Genomic DNA, 26,412 nt, shown 5'->3' on the forward strand with positions numbered 1-26,412 from the left:
AAAAAAATTCTGGTTTTTATTTGCTATAAAAAAATTAAAAATTGAATAACGGAAAATTTACTTAGCTTTCAACCTTAAGTTTGGAATAGGAATATTATTTGGAGCTAGCAAGTCTTTAAATTTTTTTAAACAAATGATAACATCTCTGAAATTGTAAAAATAATCCTGAGCAAAGCTGGGTTAATCAGCTAGTTTGATATAAAATTCAGATTGAATAATACTGAATGAAAAAAAAAAAAAAACGAAAAAATATCATATTAGTACTCACGTGAAGAATTTTTTTCGAAATAAATATTTTTGCTTCTTTTTGTTAAACTGTATATGTAATAAATGAAATCAATACTCAATTTTTCGTGCAGTAATTTATTCTATTATTCTATTATTCTAAATTTATGCATTCTAGATATCAATAAAATAAAAAAGTAATATTACTAGATTCGATTTTATTTTTTATTATTTTTAATGCCCTAATTTTCTAAAAATATCTTTATCTCTTGATTCATTCTATCAATTAATGAAAAAATCTTTTTTTTTGTATTTATTGAAGGTAATGAGGATGAAAACTTCTGTGTTAACGCACGATGGCTCAGGGTAAACCACACTGGCTTATAGAATATAGGTTCGGGTCGAATCTTAGCTCGAACAGTAAGTCATAAAACCATATATATGTGTAGGAATGACAAAATGAGGAATTAGACAAGGACAAATATTAGAATCAATGTAATTATTATTTATTTAAATGTTCAATCTTATTTTTATACAATCGGAATTCTTTCTTATCAGCATTCACCCGTCAATCATTCCACCCATTCAGTGCGAACTACGAGCCCGAATACCCAAGAACGAACCTCGTTGTTTCCGAGTCAAACACTAACTAACTATTTCAAAACTATTCTCACGTGTAAATCTTTTCCCCAGTTGCAAATTCCCGAACCACCCGCTGAAAACGCCTCGGCCATTTCTTTTCACTACATCACTAATTCATTAATCCATCTATTCATTGACTTTTGCCTTTTTTAATCTACCGAAGCTATTGTCTCGACACATGGAACTTATTCTTTCTTTTTCTCACACATGCACACTCTCTATCAAACCACACTCCCACAACCGGCCGTCCTACATCATAACATCGTCCTCGATGTTACTCTCATCTTCAGACGTCGTTCCGGGTGTAGTTGTCTCTTGGTCTTCTTCTTCTTCTCCTTCACTACCATCTTTAGCTGTCGCCCAATGCAACCACGTTTTCATAAAATCGGCTGCAGTGCTGGTCTTAATTAGTCCCTCATGTTCACCAATTTTCTCCACCACATATCGACTATTTCTCATCGCCTTGATGACCCAATGATTATACGGACCCAAAAAAGGGTCGTGGACTTTAAGTCCTGGTCCAAATTGTGTTCTCTTAATTACCACAATATCCCCCTCTTTGTACACTTTTGCTTCAACTCTTTTTTTGTTGTAGCATTTTATGTTTTCTTCTTGCACTTTCCACAAGACTTTTTTTGCTTCGTCTCTTATCTTGTTTCGGTTTTCTTTAAAAACCTCCACCAGTTCATCATCTATCAATTGTCTTAAATCAACATCATTTTTCAGTTTCATTTTTGCTCCAATCAATAATTCAAAAGGAGATCTTCCGATACTCCTATTTGGTGCTGCATTCAGAAACTGTTGCAACTTTTCCACATGTTTAAACCACTCTAGGGGGTTATCGATCGATAGTTTAGTCAAAACAGGTATGATCGTTCTGTTCACCCTCTCTACCTGACCATTCCCTCTCGGCACCCCTGTGGTTACAAGCACGTGTTCTATACCTCCACTCTCACAATACTAGGCAAATACTTTTGCTGTAAATGCCGTGCCGCGATCTGAGATAATCCGCCTTGGATTACCAAAATTCACTGCCTGTCTTTGCAATCTTTTCACCACCTCGTCTGACGTGGTTGACTTAGTGGGGTACAACCACACAAACTTGGTGAACGCATCTACCACCGCAAACAGATGGCAATAGTTTTTTCTAGTTGACGGCAATGGTCCGAGGTGATCAATATGGTATGTATCTAAAGGTACATCTCCTTTTTCTATTGGGTTCAAGAACCCTTCACCCTTACCATGTTTTTTTTCACCAAGAATACACTGTACACAATTGTCCACAAACTTTTTCACTTTATTTTTCATGTCCGGGAACCAATATTGTTGTCTTAGCACTTGTTCAGTCTTGGCACTTGCAAAATGACCCCTTTCGTGTGTCATTCGCATGACCTCATGTTGCATACCCGTTGGTATCACTAACAACTCTTTTCCCACACTCTGACGATACAATATCTTCTGGGAGGACAAACTAAAATTACTGCTTGCTTGTTTCTCTTCCGCTTCAATAATTTTTCTCACCGCTGGGTCCTCCCGCTGACAACTTTTAACTCTCTTAATCAATTCTTGACCACTTCCACGCACACACAATACACGCAATGGATTTCGACTCAGCGCGTCTACGTGTCGCATTGCTGTACCTGCTCGATGCTCTATGGTATAGTCATATTGCTCCAACATCGAAGCCCATCTGGCTACTTTAAAGTTGAGCTCTTTTTTCTTCATTGTGAAGACAAAAGCTTGGCAATCGGTTATTATTTTGAACTGAATGCCCAACAAATACACTCTGAATTTTTCTAAGGCTTTAATCACCGCTAGAATTTCCAACTCATAGCTAGTATATTTTTCTTGTGTTGGAGACGTCTTCCAGCTGGCAAAATATACTGGGTGAAACTTTCCATCCTCAGAATCTTTTTGCATTAATGCCGCCCCGAGACCTTCTCGGCAGGCGTCCGTATGCAACTGAGTTTCGGCCTCCTGCCGATACAGTTTCAGTATTGGTTTATTCACCAATGCATCTTTTAATTTTTCAAAGGCCAATTCCTGTTGTGGACCGAATTTAAACTTTACGTCATCACGCAGTAAATCCGACAACGGCCTTGCTATCACTGAGTATTGCGGTATGAATTTCCGAAAATACCCTGTCAAACCCAGAAAACTCTGAACTTTTTTCACAGTGTTAGGTAATGGAAAATTCTTTACCGCCTTCGTTTTATCTTCCGACGGACTGATCCGCCCTTTCTCTACCACGTACCCTAAATAGTTCACTTTAGGTACTAGTAGTTCACACTTCTTCCAATTGATTATAAGACCATGTCTTCTCGCTGTATCTAGCACCCTTTTTAATTTCTCGGCTCCTTCTTCTTCTGACGCAGCCGGGACAATTAAATCGTCTAGATATGTTAACACGACATTCTCGTTAATTAACACTTTAAACACTGCACGGATGAATGTCTGAAACACCGACGGCAAAATGCTCATACCAAACGGAACCATTAGAAACTCGTATTGTCCGTCGGGCGTGACAAATGCCGTGTATTTAACACTATCATCTTCATTCGGCACGTGAAAAAATCCGTCTTTGAGATCAAGCGTACTAAAAACACTTGCATCTTGAAGTCTATCTAGTTGATCTTCTATCAACGGCAACGGATTTCTATCTCTAATTATTTTCTTATTGAGCCATCTGTAATCAACACATAGCCGAGTTTCTCCGTTTTTTTTCTTTACTGGAACCACTGGGCTAGCATACTCTGATGTGCTCTTTCGTATTATTCCCTGTCTCTCCCAGTCGTCGGTTATTTCATTAATTTTTATTTTTTGCTCGACTGGGAGCCTCCTAGGGTTTTGACTGACCGGCGTGTCGTCTTTGAGGATTATTCTCATCTTGACGTTTGTCTCTTCCGTCTTTTCTGGCACATAGTTCTCTACTAATTCTTTAATCTCTTTTTTAATCACCTTGTTTTTTACATGTGATAGCGACAAGTCACTTTCTTCGATTTCATCGTTGCTCACCTTGATATGCAATATTGACTGCCAACCTGCGTCTTCTGTGCATATCTCGGATTCTGTCACTCTTAATGGTCTTATAGTAGCTTGTCTATTAACCCAACTTACTTCTGCCATATCTGACAACTCCCCGCCAATCAAAAAATGGTGTCCCATCCATTCATCAGGGACTATGTCGATATTAAACATAAACAAAAGCCCATCGATTTCTACTTCTGTTTTGAATCGACCTAATGTAGACATGCCAGCTGATCCCATGCCATTGAATGTCAGTGTATTTCTTTCTAGGGGCGGAGCCCCGAGCCGAACATATAGGCTCGCACTGGCTACATGCAGATCACTGCCTGAATCTATTATAGCTTTCACTGGTTGACCCAGTATCTTGACGTCTTTATACGTTTTCTTATCAGTTTGGTCTATTTTATCCACCCGCACTTTCGGTTTTTCATTCGTTTTATTTTGTTCAACCGGCGCTGTGCAGTCTGGACCAATATGGCCAAACTCATTGCATTTGAAACACCTTTTCCCTTTATCCTTTGTTGGACATTCTCTGAAATAGTGATCTTTTGCACCACATCCATAACATTTTTTTAATCTTGTTTCTTTGTTCTTCTCACCATCTGGTTCAGATTTCTTGATTTTATCCGGCACCAATGGTTTCTTAGTTGCTTTACTCAGTTGACTATTTGTTTTCAACTCTTCGTACAGCCTGATTTTTTCTCGCAAATCTTTTATTGTTTTTGCGCCGTATAACACTGCTTTATGCGATTCATCGTCTTTGATACCTGCGACAATGTATCTTATGACCACTGTCACTTCCATGCCTGGAGCATGACTCGCTAACTCTGTCGCACGGTACACGTATGCTAAATACGTTTCATTTTTTTTCTTTTCAATTGACGCGAGTTGTTGATGCACTTTGCCACTATCCATCGAGTCCGCAAACTCATCCAACATTAACTCTTTCCACTCCTTCCACGTCTTTGCTTTTACAGTCTTCATGAACATTGCTGCAGCACCATGTAGCAATCTCTCTGCATATATTTTTTTGTATAAATCTCCCCATTCATACTCTTCTGCTGCTTGTTGAAAACGGTCCAGCCACTGGTGAAGATTCTCACCCTTTTCTCCACTGAACTTTTCAAGTGTTTCTATCACTTCATCCAGTCTCACAATTGGCCGCCGGTCATTCCTACAAACCCTTGGCCTTTGTGTTGACGGATGATTTGTTTCTTCACTAGCTGATTCTTCTGATGACGATGACTGTTGCGTTACGTAAGCTTTACGTAATCTTTCACGCAATTCTGCTCTTTTGCCAAATCTGCTCAAGCCTCGTTTTGTCAACTCATCCTTTAGCTGCAACTTTGACATGTCGTCGATAAATCGATCGTCAAATCCATCTTCACTTTCGTCATCTTCATCACTGTTATCCCCATCATTTGGGTCACCTTCCGATGACGTTTTTCTTCTTCGTTCTCTGTTGTGAGAACCACTTAGGGTCTTTCGCAATCTATTTACTAAGACTGCTTTTGACCCTTTGCACGACTTTCCCAGTTCTTGTAGTTTCTCGCGCAACTCATCAAGTGATAACGCTTCCAACTCACTATCACTCATTTTAGCACTTCCACTCGCCACTGGAGACTCCATTATTCACAATACGTATAATCACACAAACCTGGTGCACTGCTAAGCCTTATCTACTTATCTCTGCACTCCACAGTAATTGCACAATATTGCTTTTTTTTCAAAATAACAATAACACTGTTTAATAGTCTCTGTCGCTTCTGTATAATCCCGGTTCGGCCCCCAATTGTAGGAATGACAAAATGAGGAATTAGACAAGGACAAATATTAGAATCAATGTAATTATTATTTATTTAAATGTTCAATCTTATTTTTATACAATCGGAATTCTTTCTTATCAGCATTCACCCGTCAATCATTCCACCCATTCAGTGCGAACTACGAGCCCGAATACCCAAGAACGAACCTCGTTGTTTCCGAGTCAAACACTAACTAACTATTTCAAAACTATTCTCACGTGTAAATCTTTTCCCCAGTTGCAAATTCCCGAACCACCCGCTGAAAACGCCTCGGCCATTTCTTTTCACTACATCACTAATTCATTAATCCATCTATTCATTGACTTTTGCCTTTTTTAATCTACTGAAGCTATTGTCTCGACACATGCAACTTGTTATTTCTTTTTTCCTCACACATACACACTCTCTATCAAACCACACTCCCACATATGTATAAATACATATGATATCAACTCTGAAAAATTCTTGAAATGAAAAAATAAGAAATAATAATTTTGTTGTTGTTAATTCAAAAACTGTACTATTTTACCTTATTATTGTTAAGTAATTGATGCCGAAACAAGAACTATATGAGTTGAGTAACTAATTATATAAATAAGCCAATTGGGATTATATTTTAGCAAATCCTTTTTTTTAATGCATTGCCATCCACATTCAAAGCTTCAATATCTTCTTTCAGCGGTAATTATTCGAAGGTTTCTGGACTATTCAATTGTCATGTGAGAAGTCTTTCTTCCGACGGGAAAAGCCTTCTCCGTGACAACTGGATAGTCCAGATACCTTCAAATTACATTTCCTTCGATAATTTAGTTTTTTTCCGTTTTCAAAATTATATTTCTATTCGATTATTCTTGAACAGCGATAAATTCACATATGAAACTGTTCGGTGCTACTTGTTAAGTACGCATACCAAAATAGTCACCATCTACCACAGTTTTGAGCTCATCAAATCCTTTATCTTTCTCCAAAAATATTGATATCGTATCGGGTAAAAACATATCAATTCATGTTGAATTGTCACAATGCTTTTCACTCCATATTTTAAATTTGCTTTTCGAATTTGAGTGATCTTGTATTCAGCTCCAGGAGTAAAATTAGACATTTTTATCAATGGTAAATTGCTAGAGCTACAAGCAACTTTGTTGATTGCTGATAGAAAATCCATCTTATTTTCTGTAAAAAAAATTTTTTTTTATATAAAATAAATTGTTCTAAAAATAAAAATAAAAAAAAATTAAATTCAAAAAAATATATACCTTAATTCTTTTTATGATGAGTACTGTTCAAACACTCAAATTAATCTGATGCTGTTGATGTCGATTGCACTCTTTTTATAGTAAAAAAAATGTTCTAGAAGAGTCTTGAAAATTTCATTCAATGTTCTAGAATGTTCCATAGAGTAATGGAAATGTCATCAAATGTTCTCAAATGTTTCCGAATTTCCACAAAATGTTTCCGAATGTTCACAAAATGTTCCCGAATGTTCTCAAAATGTTTCCGAGTGTTTTGAAATCTTTTTCGAATGTTCTTCAATGTTTCTGATTATTCTCAAAAATATCGATAATGCTTTCAATATTTTTTTGAATCATCGATCTGTCGAAGTTTCTTGATCTTTTCCAAAACATCCTTAATTGTTCCAGAAAATTCTTAATTCATGCTATATAAAGCCTGTAAGGTATACGGCTCTGTCAGTTTATAAGTTGTGGAAAAATTATAACTGAATTTATCGGTTTAAGAGCTCAACTCTATACATTCCGTGTACTCGGAGAAAAAAAAGATGCTAAAAAAGCGAAAGGTGTTAAAGATTCAACTTTAAAGGATTGTGAAATTGTCTTTTTGAACATAACTTATTAACAAAAACTCAATATCTAATTAGAAGTAAAATCATAAAGTAAATACCATTGCACGGAAGAAAATAGCTTCGGGTTGGTTAGAAGATAAGAGACAATTGTTACCAAATACTACGGATACTGTGCCATGGGGTTATAAAATAAAAAGATAATTAAAATATTTTTCACAAAGTTTATTTTATTAAAAAAAAAACACATGGTTATTTTATTTACAGATCTGATTTATTCATCCAACTATTATGTGTATCGTCAAAACCTAACCATTTTACATATAACTTATCGCCACGTTTTTTTACAATTTTTTCAACTAAATAAATATCAGGATATTCAACTCAGGAATCCATGTTTATCACTATCCCAACAAGCTAAACATAAATTTCGAAATTGAGTATACGTCATGTCAGTATTCACTGTAACGATTCTCGTTGCCTTAAATGCTAAGCCACATAGACAATGGTTCGACTCTTCAACTAGCGACATCATCAACATCAAGTCACATTAGAATAGGGCAAATCCCCCCTCTTTTCGATTTGTAAAATAGAATATAATAATTAGTGAGTGAAAACTCTCTCTCTTGTCTTTGAGACGTCAGACTGACTGGACCTTTGTTTTAACCAGTCGTCTGGCGACGGTGAGTTTGAGGTTATTTTTGTATGTTGAACATGGTGGATCAACCACCATGTGTTACCTTTTGTTTAACTTTGATTTTGATGATCAACTCAAGGCGGATCCTATAGTTGATTATGATACTTTTTGTTCGGGTGTGAAATAAATAATTGATTTATTAACACTGTTTTCGTATTGAAGTTCAAGATGATTTATTTATGGAATATTATTCTTTTTGTTTATTTTATTATTTATTACAATCAGTAGTTTATGAATGTCGTAGGTGTGCGAATATTATGTCGTGATCAACTAGATGTGTTGCGTTCAGCGGATAAAAATGTTGTGTTGCTTGTTTTCTAATTTTTCTAAGTTGAGAGTTTGAAGGGGTGAGAGGAGAAGAAGAACAGAGAGCTTAGAGAAAGTTGCATGCATTGCAGAAAATCAAAGTGAACGTCCTGTGATTGGACAAGACGATGAGGAAATTGGTTTTCATTCGCATGTTCCTTTAGGGACACGCGGACTTTGTTAACGCATTAGTTGTGCAGTCGGAAGGTCATCCATGAGGGGTGGCCAGCCTCGCATAGATGACTCCGCTCAAACACGTTTATAAATTTGACGCATATTTCTGTTTGTGGATGTCTGTAAGTTCAATTCGGTTTGCCTTCAGGAGGGGTCACGATTAGCGGGTTGGTTGTCTCGGTTCCTTTAAAGTGCATGAAGAAGTAATGCATTGCTGGACACCTTTAGATTAGGATTTTTGAGATAATTATGGATTAGTTTATTTTGTATTTGAGTTACGTTGGCTAAATGAGTTACGTTGATAATTGAGATTGTTTGATAAATAAATATAAAGTAAATGAATTGATTGTGTTTTTTTTGTTATTATTTTGGGGTATTTATTAATTTTTATTTTCAGGTAAAATAATTGTAACAGCTTTATCCGGCCCTTCTACCAAAACCCACGCACTGAGCGACCCTGCGGCTTTCCTCTAGATTGCTTGTTTCGGTTGTTTTATTCATTCGTTTAATTGTATTTTGTCCAGGTATGAATGTGTTCTGAGCGCGAGATTGTGTTATGCCTTTTTCCGGTTTTGAGGTGATTTGAAAACCCCTGATTTTAATAAATACGTTTTTGGATACAAATTATTATGATTATTATGTTGGAATTATTGGGTTTTAGTTTGGTTTATTAAAAAGGACAAATTTTAGGTAAAATGACGGTAACAAGCGGTCCGAGAAGATAACTGGCAGAAATGTCATGTTACAAATGGCGCCTAAACAGGGACCTGCTTGTTATGGTTATTTTATTCTGGTTATAATTATTATTAACAACTCCGTCAGGTTAGCCAGATGCGATATTAGTAATAAATTATAACAACTCGTTGACAATTCCGTCGTAATATTTATTCAATTATTTTACGCGACGCGATATCAACAATATTTAATTTTAGGTAAAATCTCCGTTATTTAATTTGTTTAAATTCAGTGCGATTTTAACTCTTAAAGTTCGCGAATTAATTGTTAACAACTGTGCTAAATTAATTGAATTAATTACAGTGACGCGATATTGCCTAATTATTATTTTAGCCTTAAAATTCATTTATCCACGCTTTCTCATGCTTGGTTGTGTAAATCCTATTCTGCGCGTGCGCGAGCCTCATACGAGGGAAGAGTTGCAAAAAGCCGGCTAACCGGTGACCGACATCTTATTCGTTCCCTTGTGTTAATTGGATATAGACCAGTGTTGCCGCAGGAGGTACAGTTGTACTTTTCGAGGTACGTTTTTGAAACGCCAGTACAAAAGTACGCCTTTTTTTTTGGAAGTACGTTTTCGTTTTTTCTTAAAAATTTCTTGAGCTAATCAAATTGTATAGTATGCGCACGCGCGCGCTCAATGTAAACGGAGGTAAACCCTGTAAAATGTATATAAACACTGTATAAGAGTCTTAATTAATGCTACCGTATATGTTTTTTGTTATTTTTGTTTATTTTTAGCACAAGAAATATAATGACTTATTCTTTCAAAAATAATTCGATACTCAAGTATTACCATTGTTATTGTAGACTTTGAAAAAAATATTAAAAATTTTTCTAATAACGTTAAAAAAAAAATGAATGATGTTTTTATTGTTTTTGCTTCAATAAAATTTCCTATAGACTAGCTCTTGTCGGCCATTTTTTTAAAAAAGTACATTTTTTTGCCAGGAGGTACGTTTTTCTATTTTTTGAGGTACATTCACAAATTTGTCTGCGGCAACACTGATATAGACCGCCATGGTGAGAAACTGACAGCTCAGACGCCGTGAGAAATAAAGTGTTTAAAAGTGAAATTAATTATTAAGTATTGTGCTATTATTAGAGGAAATATTGTACTACAGTGGCTACGAAAGGATAAGGTAAATAAAATTAATTATTCACTAGTATTCGTTTTGACCTGTCTGGACAACCAAGCAGTCAAAAATCCATTGTCAAAACCGGCTTTATAAAGTTGACATTAGGTTAATTATATTGTTTAATTATTTATTATCGTGTATTTATTATTGTCATCCTGATTAATTAGTAAATTATTAATTTAAACCGGCGTTTTATATTTTTCCTTCGTGCGCGTCGACAGGCCTATGCGGGTTTAGACCTGTTGAGTAATACATAGACCTCTCTCTCTTACACACGCGTAGTATTGCGGGGAAATAAAATTCTTTGTGTGTAGCTTAGCAACAGAGGAAAATCCTTTGTCTGTGTTTGTCTTATTAAAATTCATTCATCCTAGAATATCTTTTATTGCTAATAATTATTTATCTATAAGATTTTATATTGTTTATAACAATATAATATTAGATTAAGTTGTAGAAAATTATTAAATTCGAGAAATAACGGTCGATCCGATATTTTCTTTGTTAGTTGATAATAGTACGCAATACTTGGTCGATCCAGTATTTCTCTTGGTTCTCTTGATAAATCATCGTGGTTCCTGGACGACCCAGGTCCAGTCTTGTTTATCAATTGGCTTCACTTGATCTTGGTCAATCCAAGGTTTAGTTTAGTTAAACTCTCGTGTTATTGGTTGATCCAAGAAGTGATACGTGGTACCTGGTCGACCCAGGTCCAGTCTTTTTAGATTCACCTGGTACTTATTGGATCCAGGGCTTAGACTATTGTAATCACGTGATTCCTGGACGAACCAGGTTCAGATATATTAAATTCTGTTGATCGTTGTTGGATCCAAGCTTTGGATAATTTAAATTTCGTGTTGCTTGGTTGATCCAGCACTTTCTTTGTCTAAGCTATTAAAATTACGTAGACACTGGACAATGCAGGTCTTTTCTTTGTTATATAATTAATTCATTTAACATTTTCATTTCATCAACATTTTGATACAAAAAAAAGCTCTAATCTTGTTGCGTTTTTCACACATAACATCATCAAAAGTCATTATTGAATTTGGATGAGCAGCTTAAGGTTCAATTACACCACCATTTTCATTAAATGGATAGTAGCCAATACATTCCGTAGATTCAAGTAATTTCTATAAGAACTGATATTTTGGTTGATTTAAAGATTTCGAATAAACATAAACATTTTCAAATCGTAGCCCATTCGGATGAGCAATTATAGATAGGAGAACATTTGTTTTACCACAATTTAAGGGACCACAAAAATTCCTCGCACAATATTAGGTGAAAGTTTCCCATGTCGTTTTTGATTTTTTTCATTTGAACTTTGTTGAACAACATCATCAAAATTAACCACTGGCAACTTTACATTCTGCTTAGCAAACTCTATGTTAGCAACTGACTGTTTTCCTATAAATACCGAGTTTTTATAGATTTGGTTTTAGTCCTAAAGACACAATGTTTGTGCACAGACGTTCTAAAAAAAGTGGTAAAGGTCTCATCAATACTTTAATCAACAAACTTCCTATTGAACTCCACGTTCCGGGCTATCAATAGTGTGGACCAGGTACTAAATTATCAAAAAGGTTAGCTCGAGGTGATCCTGGTATTAATCCATTAGACGCTGCTTGTAAACAGCACGATATTGCTTATTCTGAAAATCGAGATAATATCAGCATCAGAAACCAAGCTGATAGAGATCTTGTTGAGCGAGCTTGGAAACGTGTACTTGCAAAAGATTCTTCCATTGGTGAAAAAACAGCTGCCTGGGGTATAGCTAATACAATGAAAGCTAAATCAAAATTGGGTATGGGTCTGAAAAAAAAGACGAGAAAAACAGGGAAAAAACATCATTCAAAAAAATTATAAACCTATCAAAAGAATTTATTAAACCAGGAAAAAATCCTATCAAGTGTGCACTTGAGGGTGCGCGTGACGCTATAAAAAAAGCAGGAGGGCGAGACAGAATTCAAATGACACGTATTTTACCATTACCATAAAAAATAGGTGGTTTTTTACCATTTATAATGCCACTTTTTGCTGGTTTAAGTGCTATTGGAGCATTGAGTGAGGGTGCTGCTAGTATAACAAAAGCAATAAATGATGCAAGTGCTGGCAAACGACAATTTCAAGAAAATAAACGACACAACACGAAAATGGAAACAATTGCATTAGGTAAAGGCTCCAGCCACATAAGAAAGTATTAGATTTATTAATTTAAATATTGTTAAATTATTATTTTGTTGGTGAATGAGGAATTGAATTAAGGAATATATTTTAGGATGAATTAATTTAATCAAAGTATTTTAATGTATTTATCAAAGATTTAATTCAAATTAAAGAATCTAAGTAAAGGGATGATCTTGTCAATGCGAAGCTTCAAGTAAGACAGACAGACTTACACTGACGCTTTTACAAATATTATTTTTCATCTAAATTTCCTTTTTGCCTTTTTCAATATCCTTGAAAAAGAGAAATCTTCTAAAATATGTTTACAAGGACAACGCAACATACTTTAACACTTAAATGTAATAAAAACAAATATGTTCACCCTTATACCTGAGTTCCCAACATGCGTTTTACCTTTTACTTCGTTTTTACCATTACCCTCTTGTTCAAAGTCTACCGACAAGTAAAAATTAAATATGTTTTTCTAACAGAAAGAAATCGGTTTATTCTTAAAACTTGCAAAAAAACATATAAAGCTACCACATCAAGCACTCACAAATTAGCTAAAGCTATAAATATTCCATATTTTAGAGGAGTTTTCATGAGAAATGATTTACCATCTACTAAACCATGGAAATATTAATCAGCCATTATAAATCTCGATGACAAAGATGGCTCTGGTACGCGTTGGGTAGCATAAAAAAAAAAAAATAATTAAGTCATTTATTTTGATAAATTTGGAGATTTACAACCACCTGCAGATCTTGTAAAATATCTCGATGTTGGTAGCATTGAATATAATTATCAAAAATTCAAAATTATGATACAGTCATATGCGGACATTTATGTTTAATATTTTTGACTAGGGAATCATAAATACGATAGCAAACATTATTCATCCATCAGTCGTGGATAACTCGTTTACGTTGACGTTGTCTGGAATATATCCTGTGCTAGAAGCACAGTATTATCCACCAATTGAATTATCATATGAGAAAAATTATGTTGTCGGACTTGTCGAGTTAGTTACTCCTAATTCAATACCTAATATTGATTTACATAACAATAACTTTTATATTGGTGATGAAATTATTATTTTACCGACAGGAAGTTATGATATCGAAGATATCGAAAAATACCTTCTACAAATCGTTTCCATAAGTCTCAAACCAAATGATAGTGAATTGTGTTGTGAAATTAAAAGTGATCGTCTGATAAATTTTATTCCTGGAGATTCTATTGGAAGACTTTTAGGATTTTCACCACAAATTTTGGAATCTGACGTAACTCATAAATCCGATTTACCAGTGACAATATTAAAAGTTAATGCTTTGTTGAATGTAATATAACAACAGGTGCATATTTGAATAATCAACAAGTTCATACTATACATGAATTTTCCTCTAGTGTTCCACCAGGATATAAGATTATAGAAGTACCTTCACATGTCATTTATCTACCAGTCACCGTCCGAGCAATACATCATCTTCAGCTAAAAATTGTTGATCGAGACGGAGATTTAGTGAATTTTCGAGAAGTCATAACAATAAGACTACATGTGAAGAGTATAAAATAACGGTTATTGTCTTTCCAAAAAGAATAGTTGGAAGCAGTTATATAAATGAACCAACATGCCAAAAATCCATCAGTCATCATCGGACACTCCGAGTATTACCACATCCAAACGTTCAATTTCTTAAAAGTCTCAATCTCAAACCACCTCAAAGAATATAAAAATACGATTATGTTGTCTTGTTTGTTTTATACCATGGAAAAAATCTTAAATTTTCAAAATTCGATTGTTTTTCATGAGTCTATAGCTCATTATGGACTCCATGCTCATCAACCATATGGAGCACCATATTTCATCAATAATGATGAAATAAGAATTAGAATTCAACATCAAGATTTGTGCATACTGCCATCTGAAAGTACACTACACATTGAGGGAAAATTTACAAAAAATGATAGAACTGCCGTTGCAAATACTACAATTCTAGTAAAATCGGCTATTGCTCATTTATTTGAAGAAATTCGCTATGAAATAAATGCCGTTGAAATAGATCGTAATAAAAATGTAGGACTCACAACTCTCATGAAAGGTTATGTATCACTCACACCTAATCAGAAAGCACTATTGGAAAATTCAGACTGGACAGATTCTGCTATCAATAATGCTAATGGATACTTTGATATATCAATACCATCGAGCATACTACTTGAATTCGCTGGAGATTATCGTGAAATGATTACTAATGCGAAACATGAACTCATTTTTACGAGATCAAATACTGATACCAATGCATACCTAAAAACAGCAGCAGCAGAAACGGCAAAAATTGCTATTCAAAAAATAGAATGGGTTGTACCATATATTCGAGTCTCAGATAAAGAAAAAATACAACTTTTAAACTGCATATCAAAAGATCCAGCTATTTTACTGAGTTTTCGAGCCTGGGAGCTGTATGATTACCCTTTCTGCTACTTCAAAACATATATGGAGTGTAAAAACATCAACACAACTCGAGAAACCAAGATATGCCATTGTAGGATGTCAAACTGCACGTAAAAATCAAGCTGACAAAAATCCAAGTCATTTTGATCATTGCAATTTGCGAGATGTGAAATTATTTTTAAATTAACTAACCTACCCATATGGAAATTTAAATCTTGATACAGGCAAGAATCAATTTGCTCTGCTCTATGACATGTTTACAAATTCCCAACTATCATACTTTGGTAAAGAGCTAAAACCATTATTAACAAAAAAAGAATTTTTAAATCAAGCACCACTTGCTGTTATAGACTGTTCTAAACAAACAGACTGTTACGTACCAAGTTAATAATTTAAAATTAAACTATAAAACAACAAAAAAAAGAAAAATATGTAAATCCAAAATTTAAAAAAGGAAAATAATCATAGAATAATTATAATGAATCAACTTGGTATTCCACGTTAAAATTAAAAATCCTGTTATTTTGTTATTTCCTACAGGGGTTAGGAAGGAATGTGTATTATTGTAGATGTACCTTGATGTAAGAATAATCCGAAACAATTGTTGTTGAGAGCGTGTCAATCTGGATGGTCGCCTTCTGATGTTGGTAGTCTCGAATAATCCAAACGGTAAATTAAACTCGAAGCACAGAAAACAACACCCCGGAGAAATGTCACAGTCAATAATTTTTATATGGGATTACGGAAGGTTAAATAATTTAGGAAATAATAATTTGTCACTAGAAATTTTTAATTTAAATTCACTTTTAAAATTTTATTTATTAGAAACGTAAAAATTAAATTGATTTTATTATTTTATTTAATTTGATTTGTTAAAATTTATTTGATTTGATTTATGATTTGAATAAAACGAAAGTTGTCGCAAGAGTGAAGCTTCTTAAATTATAAAAATAAAAATTCCCATAAAAATTAATAAAATAAAGAAGGGATGATCCTAGGTAGAAACATCTTTGACCAATCAAAATTGATGGTTCTCATGCTAGTCAGCAATTATTTATTGCTGAGACGTTATTCATAATAATTGTTAAACTCAACGGATGTTGAATATCGAGTTGCTGATGTAAAAATGCAACTGTGGCTCAGAAAAATGAAAGTTTGAATGAAAAATAATATTGAAAAAGTAAATAATATTTAAATAAAATGTCAATGATGCTAAAAGTGAAATATAATTATTAAAAATAAGAAGAAACAATTTATGTGCTACTCGATATTATATCATATCCCTTGAATTTACCAAATATTATTCATTAATTAATTATTTTAAATATAAAAATACCAGTACGTAACAATGAATTTCTTGAAAGTGGACCTGAGATATTTTTTCAGAAGTTCCATACTTTTCCAAAAGCAACGTAAATCTTTATGAAAACTTCTTAATTCACTGAATTTATCAATGTATGATGCATTTGATGATAAAAATAGTGAAAAAATTGTAGATTCACCTCAGCAATGTATATACAATAACCTAAAAAAAAAATGAATTTTTGACACCGGATCAAACATATTAGTTCAAGGATATGATAGATTTATAAAATATACTTACATCATGATTTCCATAAAAAGATATTCGTAATTTCTCCAAAGATGGACAACCGTAATCATGAGATCAATTACTGGTTTTGAATAATCAATAATTTTTTCTAACCACTTTTTCTTTTCTAGTCCTAATTCTTTTCTAGACGGAAAAATTTGCATTCTTATAGGACTTGCCCCTCCATATAAGTAATCGAAACAATCACATTTTAATAAATGACGTCACATTTCAAATAAACCAATGCTTTGAACAGACAAATATTCGATGACGTTACAATTTAATAATCTGGCACTTTGAATGAACAAATATTTCTAGGAATATTTCTTATCATTTCCGGCCATTCTAAGAAATATGACGTTCTAAATAAATAACCATGACGTCATTTGAAGAACTTTCTCGAATATTTGATGACGTCATTTGGAAGCTTCTAGAAACTTCGAGATTTTTACCCCTGCCTCCGATCTGACCGCCCGATCCCGGCCCTCGTCCCCTGGTCCCCTAGAACCATGGCCTAGGACCGGCCCTATATAAGTACTATAGTGAAAAAAAAAAATACCCAATTAACTAATTATTAGTCTAGATTAATTCTTATCATTTGACACAATAATTTTGATTTAATATAGAAAATATTGCTGAGGAAATAATTTAGACTACAGATTAATTTATTTGGTTACATTTTTTTCTTAGCAACATTTCCAATCATTATATAATTAAAAAGCTCTTAGCAAATGTTGCTGAGGAAATGATGTAACCAAATCAATTAATTCTCAGTCCAGATTAATTCCCAGCAATATTTTCTTTATAAAATTAAAATTATCGCGCCAAGTGGCTGAGGAATTAATCTAGACTACGAATTAATTTATTTGGTTAGATCCTTTCCTTGGCAACATTTGGCAATAGCTATTCAACTAATAATTAATGAAAATTGTTAACTTATTTATTACAAACATACTTCTTACTACTACTTATCGAAATGTATTTAGTTTTGATAACGGAGGCTAGGAGCCATGAAGGCTCAGCCGCAGTATTGAAATCATCACCAGAAAATAAAGAAATGTTATAAATTATAAAATAATTGTCATCGAGAGTTCGTCTAGGGCTCAAAAGATGCGTCTCTGAGAACACTATTTTGCATGATGAAAAACATTTCTCCATAATTTTTTTTTTTTTTTAGAAAACTTAGAATTAGGTGATTTGTTGCATCATTTAAAAAGTTATAGAGCAAAAAATATTGAAGTTAGCTACTTTTATAAACGCGTTTGTTTCGGTAAAGGGACCATTATCTCACTTTTCACTGTACACGTCTTTTTTACTTTAATTGAAACTTCCGGTAAAATGAAAGTTACGCTCGGTAAAGTGAAAAAGACGTGTGAAGCGGAGAGTGGGATACGGGTCCACTTTATCGACGCAAACGCGTTTGGAAAAGTAGACAAAAAATGCCTCAGTGAAGAAAAAAAAATATTTCTAGCAGGAATGGATGCATTCATGACGGTTTTAAGGCAATTTTAGGAGATGCTCAAAATTTTGATATCTCTTGATAAAATTGCCGAAGTGTTTTTGTATATAGCTGAAAAATTAACTGAAAATATTTTTTTGAAAAAATGTCTTCCTCCGTAGTAGTTGATAGTAATTTTTTTTCGATGGTAGTGTTACGTACCAGGCTAATTAATTTTCTATGAAATAACAAAAAAAAAGAAGAATGTTTAACTAGAAAAATAATATTATAATAATTTGAAAATAATACAAATTAATGAGCCTGATATTTAACTTATTTTTATAAAATCCTCTTATTTTGTTATTCCCTACAGGGTAACGGGTTAGGAGGGAATGTGTTTGATTGAAGATGTACCTTGATGTAAGAATAATCCGAAACAATTGTTGAGAGCGTGTCAATCTGGATGGTCGCCTGTTGATGTTGGTAGTTTTGAATAATCCAAACGGTAAAATAAACTCGAAGCACAGAAAACAACACCCCGGAGAAATGTCACAGTCAATAATTTTATAGTATTAGGAACAGTCAATTTATAAACGAAAAATAATAATTTAAGCACAAAGATTATTTAATTTAAATTCACTTTAACATTTTATTTATTAGAAACGAAAAACTTCAATTGATTTTATTATTTATTTAATTATATTTGATTTCATAAAATTGATTTAAATTTAATTTAGATATTTTCCAAACAAAAGTTGTCGCAAGAGTGAAGCTCCTCAAATTCTAAAATAATAATTCCCATAAAAATGAAATTAAAAAGTAGGGATGATCTTAGGTAGAAACATCTTTGACTAATTATAATTTACCTGTCCCACGATAGTCAGCATTTAATATTTTACTTAAAGAATTATTTGTAACGTCAACGGATGTAAAATATCGAGTAGCTAAGGTGACTTTGAACTACGGTTTGCAAAAATAATAAAAAATAAATAAAAAAAATATAATATTGTGAGAAAAAAAGGTAAAATGTTGATTTTGCTAAAATAATCAAAAAATAAAAAGGAAAAATTTTAACTGCTTACTCGGTATTTTATATGCCCTTGAATTCACTAAATATTTTATTTATTTATTTATTTATTTATAATATTGATACCAAGACGTAACAGTAGTTTTATAAATTTGTTAAAAATAATAATCAAAAAAACCAAAATTTTTAAAGTAATTATAAACTCATATTTTCTTGTCGGGGATATTTTAACTATTATACGGTTTGCTTTGGATTAATAGATTGATAAATTTTCTTATATGAATATGTTTATTTTTGTGATTATCTGTCTTCCGAACAAAACATATTTAAATGAGCCGCCAAACACTACAGTGATTATCAAACCTAAAGGCGTATTATACTTGAAGCGACAGATAAAAAAGCTTTTTCATTATAACCCTTAGAAAGAGACTGACAGTGAAGGAACGCGAACAACCGTTCACGTGTTATTGTTGCATTAAGTGCTTTGAGGTTATTTTTATGTTAGTTTTTATTTCTTTCTTAATTAATTTTATTCATATTCATATTATTAAAACTGTTCATTTTCCAGGATTTTCTGTCTGCGTAAAAAATCCTGAAGGATAAAAATTGAGTCATGTAATGAATAATAAATAAAATATATGGTTAAATCAACTTTTGACATTCCATTGGATTCATCAACATTAAAGTAATAAAAATATTTACTAGTTAATACGCGTCAACACTTATTTTAGACATAAGGCAAGGTTACAATTTTTTATTTTTGTATAAACATAAAATCGGTTGCCATTCTGGCTGACTAAAAATTGCATCTTTATTAATTCGTATTATTCTTTTCGTTTTATTGATGTATATAGGTTTCAATTTCATATTCACCGAGATGCCACCAGTATCTGCTATAACACATCAAGAATTGATAAATGCTCTGAGTCATCTTAATTTTATCGAGGATGTTTCTATTTGCTTTGGCAACATTCAGTATGGGCAGATGCAGCTGCGTGTTTAAACCATGAAAAGTGCAAAGTGGAGCATATTAACCGATTGATCTAGAATATTAAAACAATCAATCAATTAGAAAAGAAAAAGACAGGACAAAAATTACTCAATGCAATGTTCTAACGATATTTTAGATCCTTTAACTGATTCAATTACTATTTCGTCATGATGTAGTTCATTTTAGAAAACGCCAATTGCGAGGTGATAGGAGAAATGGAGTGGCTGACATCTTGAAAGGAACAACTGTTTATAATGTTCGTAGAAATGATGCGAATAAACTGATGGAATTTGATGGCAATAAACCTGCTACTATTTACTCAAAAGAAGTTTTGAGAAAAGCTAAGCAACAAAAACTTGATAGAGAGCTTAGAGTAGGACCAACTGATAACCCAGTTCAAGCCGTTATAGATCTAAAGAACAATCCCGAATTTTGTGGCAGTATCCATGAAATTGGAGCAAGTAAATTTTATGCTTGTTACTGGACTCCTGAATTAATAGATTTAAAAGATTTAGATAATAAAAAAGCCTTAAAGAATGTGAGTCAATGAGTATTGATGGATCAGGCCAAATATATCAAACTTTAATAACAAATGATGGTTCTAAAAGTGTCTTACTTTTATATCAATCCGTAACAAAATTCAGAGGACAAACATTGCTAGTTTTTCAAATGGTTACCGAAGAACATGATGCATATACTTCGCAATATACACTGAGAGGGTTTCTCAGATTGGGGGCTCCATCACCAGATCAGGTTGTCACAGATGATTCAGAAGCACTATTACTAGCTACTACGTTAGCTTTCAAGGACAGACGATTAGAAGCATATTTTGAAACTTGTTTTATTCAGGCATCTTCGAGTGAAAAGATATCAGATAATATATGCATAATAAGAATCGATATAGCTTATTTAATTCATGCCGTCACGAAATGGGCATGTTTTAGTGGTGTTTCACCAGCAACCGAATATTTTTTTGTTAGATGTATCGGGTTATTGACATCAGTTCAAACAATTTTAGAGCTTCGTGAATTATGTACACATATTTTTCAGATGTCGCTAACACAGAGAAAGTTGACGTAAGATCAGATAAGGATCATTGTATGAACTCCACTAATTATTTATTGGATCTTATGAAAGGTTATGAACCACCATTAGAAAGAGCTGCTGATTCAACGTTCGTAGATTTTGAAATTCCTAAAAAAAAAGAGCTAATCAATCCGTACTCTAATGATAAAACAGAAAAATTTTTGCTTGAAAATTTTTTGTGATAGTCAACCGTCTGAATCAGGTAATTATCCGAATGGATATTTTTGCCCAGAGTTTGGAACACGACTTATGACTTATTCAAAACGTTTAATGTGTTGGACAACAATAATGCCGTACCTTTTTTATGGAAATAATAAAGAAAAATTTAATGAATCGTGTGTTTCAACATCAGCTAGAAGTGAATCTTATTTTCGAGCATTGAAAATATCTGTACTACAAAGATAAAAGTCAATGCGAGTACACAAAGTGTTAATAATTCATTTACGTTTATTATCTAGATGTGTCATATTATTATCATCAAATGTATCCGAAGCAAAAAATGATAAATGTCAGCTAAGGTCACCAAATGAGTCAGTAAAAATAAGGGAAATGAACAATTCATCCGTTTCACCGATACATTCTACAGTTGACTTAGAATGTACATTAAACAATTCAGTTCAAAATTCAAGAGAATTAAATTTTTCACTATCTTCTCTACCAATTTTTAACTCTACAGAACAAAACTCTGATTTTTACGTCTTTGAAAGTGTTATAAACACTACTACTGAGTCAGATTTGAAATTTCACAAAAAAAATATTATAATATCATCAACTTCAGAGTCATCTATAAATGAAGTCAAAGATGAATCAACAGCATCTTATATCAATCACAATAATTCATTAAATACCTCATATAACATGTCAGACGTAAAAGATAATTCAAAAGTTTTACAACCAATTGATATAAACAACCATGATTCTCCAAATCAAGTTGATCTTTGGAAAGGAATGTTAAATTCCCCGAAAAAACGAGGTAAATATCTGCGATCAAATGTTAACGTTGAAAACCTGCATCAACAACCACAACTAAGTTATAAAACAACATTATCAGACAATGGTAATAGTTTAGGCCTTGTAGAGACAAGGAAGGGTTTAATAAAAACGATAAACACCTGTCCTTTTGATGCTGCTGTTCATAGCTTAAGGGTTGGATATATTGGATATATTGATTATCATAAATATATTAATCAATTAGAAAATGTACATTTATTCGTAAGTTTACCACAACAGATTCAGCGCAATCAAAAGAGCTATATGAAAATCATGCTGAATTTTTATTATTATCGAGAGGGGAAATTAAAAATAATGTATTAGATTATAACAAAAATATCGGTAATATGTTAGACTTGTTACTTGAAATTCAATTTAATAAAAATGTAAAAACCTATTAAACTTTTCATATAGATAGAAATAAAATCAAAAAGTGAATTTAATATTAAAAAATCCTAGTGAACAATCATATTTGTTCCTTGAAAATTTAACATTCCTTATTCCCAAATATAAACTTCGAAATTTCTCCGGGGTGTTTTTTTTCTGTGCTACAAGTTTTTTACCGATTGGATACTTCAAAACCACTACCATCAACAAGGCGACCATCCAGATTGACACGGTCTTCAACAACTTTGGTTTTGCAATATTCGAACAAACAGGTACATCTCCAGAACTCACATTCTCTCCTCACCCGTTACCCTGTACACGGATTACCCTGTATTCAACAAAAATTGTGGTTCTGGTACAATAATTTGGTGGCAAGATGCAAGCTTCTTTTTTTTTATTTGTCCTTCCTTCTTATAAATAAAACTTGTTAAGGTACAACCAGGGCAAAATGAGAGACATCTGGCGGATGTTTGCTAAAAACATTATATATTCATGAGTGCGAAAAGGACGAAAGATTAGAAAGAGAATACTGTTTCTCACTTCCACTCAAGTATTTAGACAAAGACAAAAATTTATTATCCTCTATTAATTAAAATTGAATATTAAAACTTATACTAAATTTGGGTGATGATTTTTCGTCTTTTTTTCTAGTTTTATCCTTTAGTTTTTGGTAAATATGGCATTATTTTTTCAAGTATTTCGATGGGGTATTATGAAAAGCTGAACATCATTTTCCATAAGAGCCTATGTTTAACCTCAAAAAAAAGGACCATCTTTAACAGTTAATTAATCAAAAAAACATCTTATAACAAAAAAACTGATTAAAGAAAAAGGTGTATCGTTATTTTAATTATCTACTCTATAAAATTCGTGAAATCGTCATTATTTTTAATTTTCCCTGGTTGTACCTTAAATGTTTTATATTTTTTATTTTGTAGATTCATAATCTTTATTGAACGGTACAACAATTTTTATTGGACTACATTTTTCAATTCACCGTATAACAAATTTTATTATCTGTTTTTCTAATTTGTATTTTCTATTTTTATAATTTTTATTTTCAATCTAATATTTTTTGTTCCAAAGATAATAATTTTTGTTAAACGGTACAATAATTTTTGAGGTCCAACAGCATCTGTAAACCACGTAAGAAAATTTGTTTTGAATCACGACAATTTTTATGGTTCTGGAATGACAATTATTGTCAGCTAGCAACAGATGACATACACAAACACGTTTGGAAGGGATGTTCAGTTGTGTGAGATGTTTCTGTTGGCCGAATAAACTTGTTGGGACCTGTCGGCTGTCAATAACGAAAATAAAAGAGCTATCATTCAATTGTCGGTAAACTTTCTAACAATCATCATTTATTTATTTATATTTGTGTGCATATGTGAATTTTAATTTTGTCAGGGTGACAATTTAAATAGGATTATTTCAATTATTTTATATACAAGTTAACATGACGCGCCTGCGGCGCGTCTCTATGCCTCTTTAAAGCTACGGTCTCCAAGGAGCGTCTGCGTCGACTGTCCGACTGTCGCGTTCAGAGACGCTCGTCCCGAGAATACAAGTTTTATGTTATTGGTCTCCAAGGCGCGTTCGCGCTCGGAGCGCTGCAATCAGAAGTCGTGTCTGAACGCTCGACTGACCAAAGTCGGGTCAGGCTTCTGTAGACGCTGGGCAGTCACGCACATATATATAAGTTCTTTAACTGTATGTGTTTAGCTGGTAAAGTGTTAGTGCAGTATACTAATGTTTTTATGTTTACCATAGTTTTTTTTTAATTTAATTTAAAAAATAGTCAAACTGATGTATATTAAGGCAGAAAAATCGATGAAATTTTTTATCATTATTGTTTAAATGGCCATTTATTAATATTTAGAAATGTCCCTCATTTTTTATTGTATGCAAATCGCTAACAGGTTTTCATTTCATTTTAATTTTTCTGTCATTTTCTCCTACAATATTCTTAAGTAACTTTATCAGCTATTATCAAAATTAATTTTTCTCTATTATCTATGATATTTATATTTTTATTTAAAACAAAAGTATATTCATCATACAGCTGCTCAACTGTTTAGAAATTGTGAGCGCGCCTTGGAGACCTCTCGGCTATGAGCGTTCCAAAGCGCTTGATCAGAACGCCCGAACGCGACAGTCGGACAGCCGGCGCAGACGCTCCTTGGAGACCGTACCTTAAGTTTAAAAAAAAAAAAAAAAGAGAAAAGACAGGAGTGCGTGAACCTAGTCCTAGAAAAATTTTCTAGGATACTCATTAGAAGCGTCTCAATTGGAACTATTTTGTACTGTAATTGTTTTAATTTTTATCTCAAAATTAAATAGTGGCGGAAGGATTAAAAATCTACTTTTTTTTTAGATGGCTTAGGGGGAAAAAAAAATTAATACAAACACAAAGTAATTCCTACTAATTTGTACCACCAAGCCCGAAATTTGTACCTCAAGAATAACAACAAAGAAAAAATATTTACTCCAAAATGTTTCTATACTGCTTCCAAAAATAAATATTTTTAAATAATATATTAATTGCGTTTGTAGTAATTATTTCCCCCCCCCCCCTAATTCATCAAAAAAAAAAAAAAGATTTTTAACCCGCTCTCCACCCTTCAATTTTGTGATAAAAATTAAAACATTTACCGTACAAAATAGTGCAAATTAGGACGCTTCTATAAAGTATCCTAGAAAATTTTTCTAGAACTTATACATGGTTAGTTTACGCACCTGAAAAAAAGACGAAAAAACAGGATAACTTTATTTTATTATCAAAAAAACAGAGATAGAATGTTTGACCCCACAGCAACCATTGCCAACCACAATATTATAAAATTAACAAAAAAAAAAAAATTAGAAAAAACAGACGAAGAAACAGAATAATAAATTTATTTTATTAATTAAAATGAAGAGAGAGAGAAAAAAAAGAATATCAATCTAGGGAAACAAAACAACCAATCACAGAAGAAAGAACCGCCGTTACCTTTCTTCTTTTTAAAATAGGAGATTGGTAAGTAAATTATTATTTCAATTTATTGGATGCTTATTCATGACATAACTTTTTTTTCAAAATTAACCGTCATTCTTTATTCAACAACAGTAATTCCCATTTTTCTTTTTCAGTGTCAATTATGGTATTATTTTTTTTTATTAAATTTCAAAAACTTTTTTTCAAATTAATTTCACATTTTTTTTTCATTAATAAAATTGTTGGTGGATGTATGCAATTCAGAATGTTTTTTTTTTTGTTTTTTTTTAGATGCATATAGATTTATTATTATTTATCTTTATATTTATTAAAAATATATTTTCATTTTCACAGCATTAAATTTATTAAAGCATGCTAGATGTTTATTTTTGTACCACATGATTTTCTTTTCTCTGTCATTTTTTTTCCATTTAAGGCAGTATGTCAAAATATTGAAAAAAAATTCCCTCTCACAGATTTTGATCAAAGAAGGCTCATTTTTTAAGTGAAATAAAGATCTATTTTATCAAATTTTTTTTGTAATTTTCTACCACGATTTGACCGAGATAATTAGGGTCAAAATTGACAACAATTTAACACTTTAACACACAAGCATAGGAAGTATCGGCACGTTCTCACTTTTATTGAAAAAACGCTTTCACCGAAAACTTTTATTTTACTACAGCTTATACTTCTTTTAATAACAAAAATAATTTTAAAAAAATCATCGATTTCTACCACGAATTTTAAAAG

The 26,412-nt window shown here is 32.6% G+C and overlaps 1 protein-coding gene and 1 long non-coding RNA gene across 4 annotated transcripts in view; one reads left to right on the top strand and one right to left on the bottom strand.

The window, feature by feature from the left end:
• Window positions 1-26,412, top strand: part of LOC122857548 (transmembrane protein 231-like) — a 103,978-nt gene that overhangs the window by 53,283 nt on the left and 24,283 nt on the right. The window contains exon 5 of one of the 3 annotated variants that reach the window (XM_044159799.1): window positions 19,794-19,959. The exons of the other annotated variants lie outside the window; for them this stretch is intronic. The gene's annotated coding sequence lies outside the window, so the exon portion shown is untranslated. Of the gene's footprint in view, window positions 1-19,793; window positions 19,960-26,412 lie in introns of those variants that run through there. 3 annotated transcript variants of the gene reach the window in all.
• LOC122857570 lies at window positions 9,977-10,545 on the bottom strand. The gene is made up of 2 exons (XR_006374224.1): window positions 10,206-10,545; window positions 9,977-10,068 (listed from the first exon to the last, which is right to left on the bottom strand). It is a non-coding gene; the product is annotated as an uncharacterized LOC122857570 (long non-coding RNA).

Source organism: Aphidius gifuensis, linkage group LG5 (genome assembly GCF_014905175.1).
Source record: "Aphidius gifuensis isolate YNYX2018 linkage group LG5, ASM1490517v1, whole genome shotgun sequence".
Taxonomy (NCBI): domain Eukaryota; kingdom Metazoa; phylum Arthropoda; class Insecta; order Hymenoptera; family Braconidae; genus Aphidius; species Aphidius gifuensis.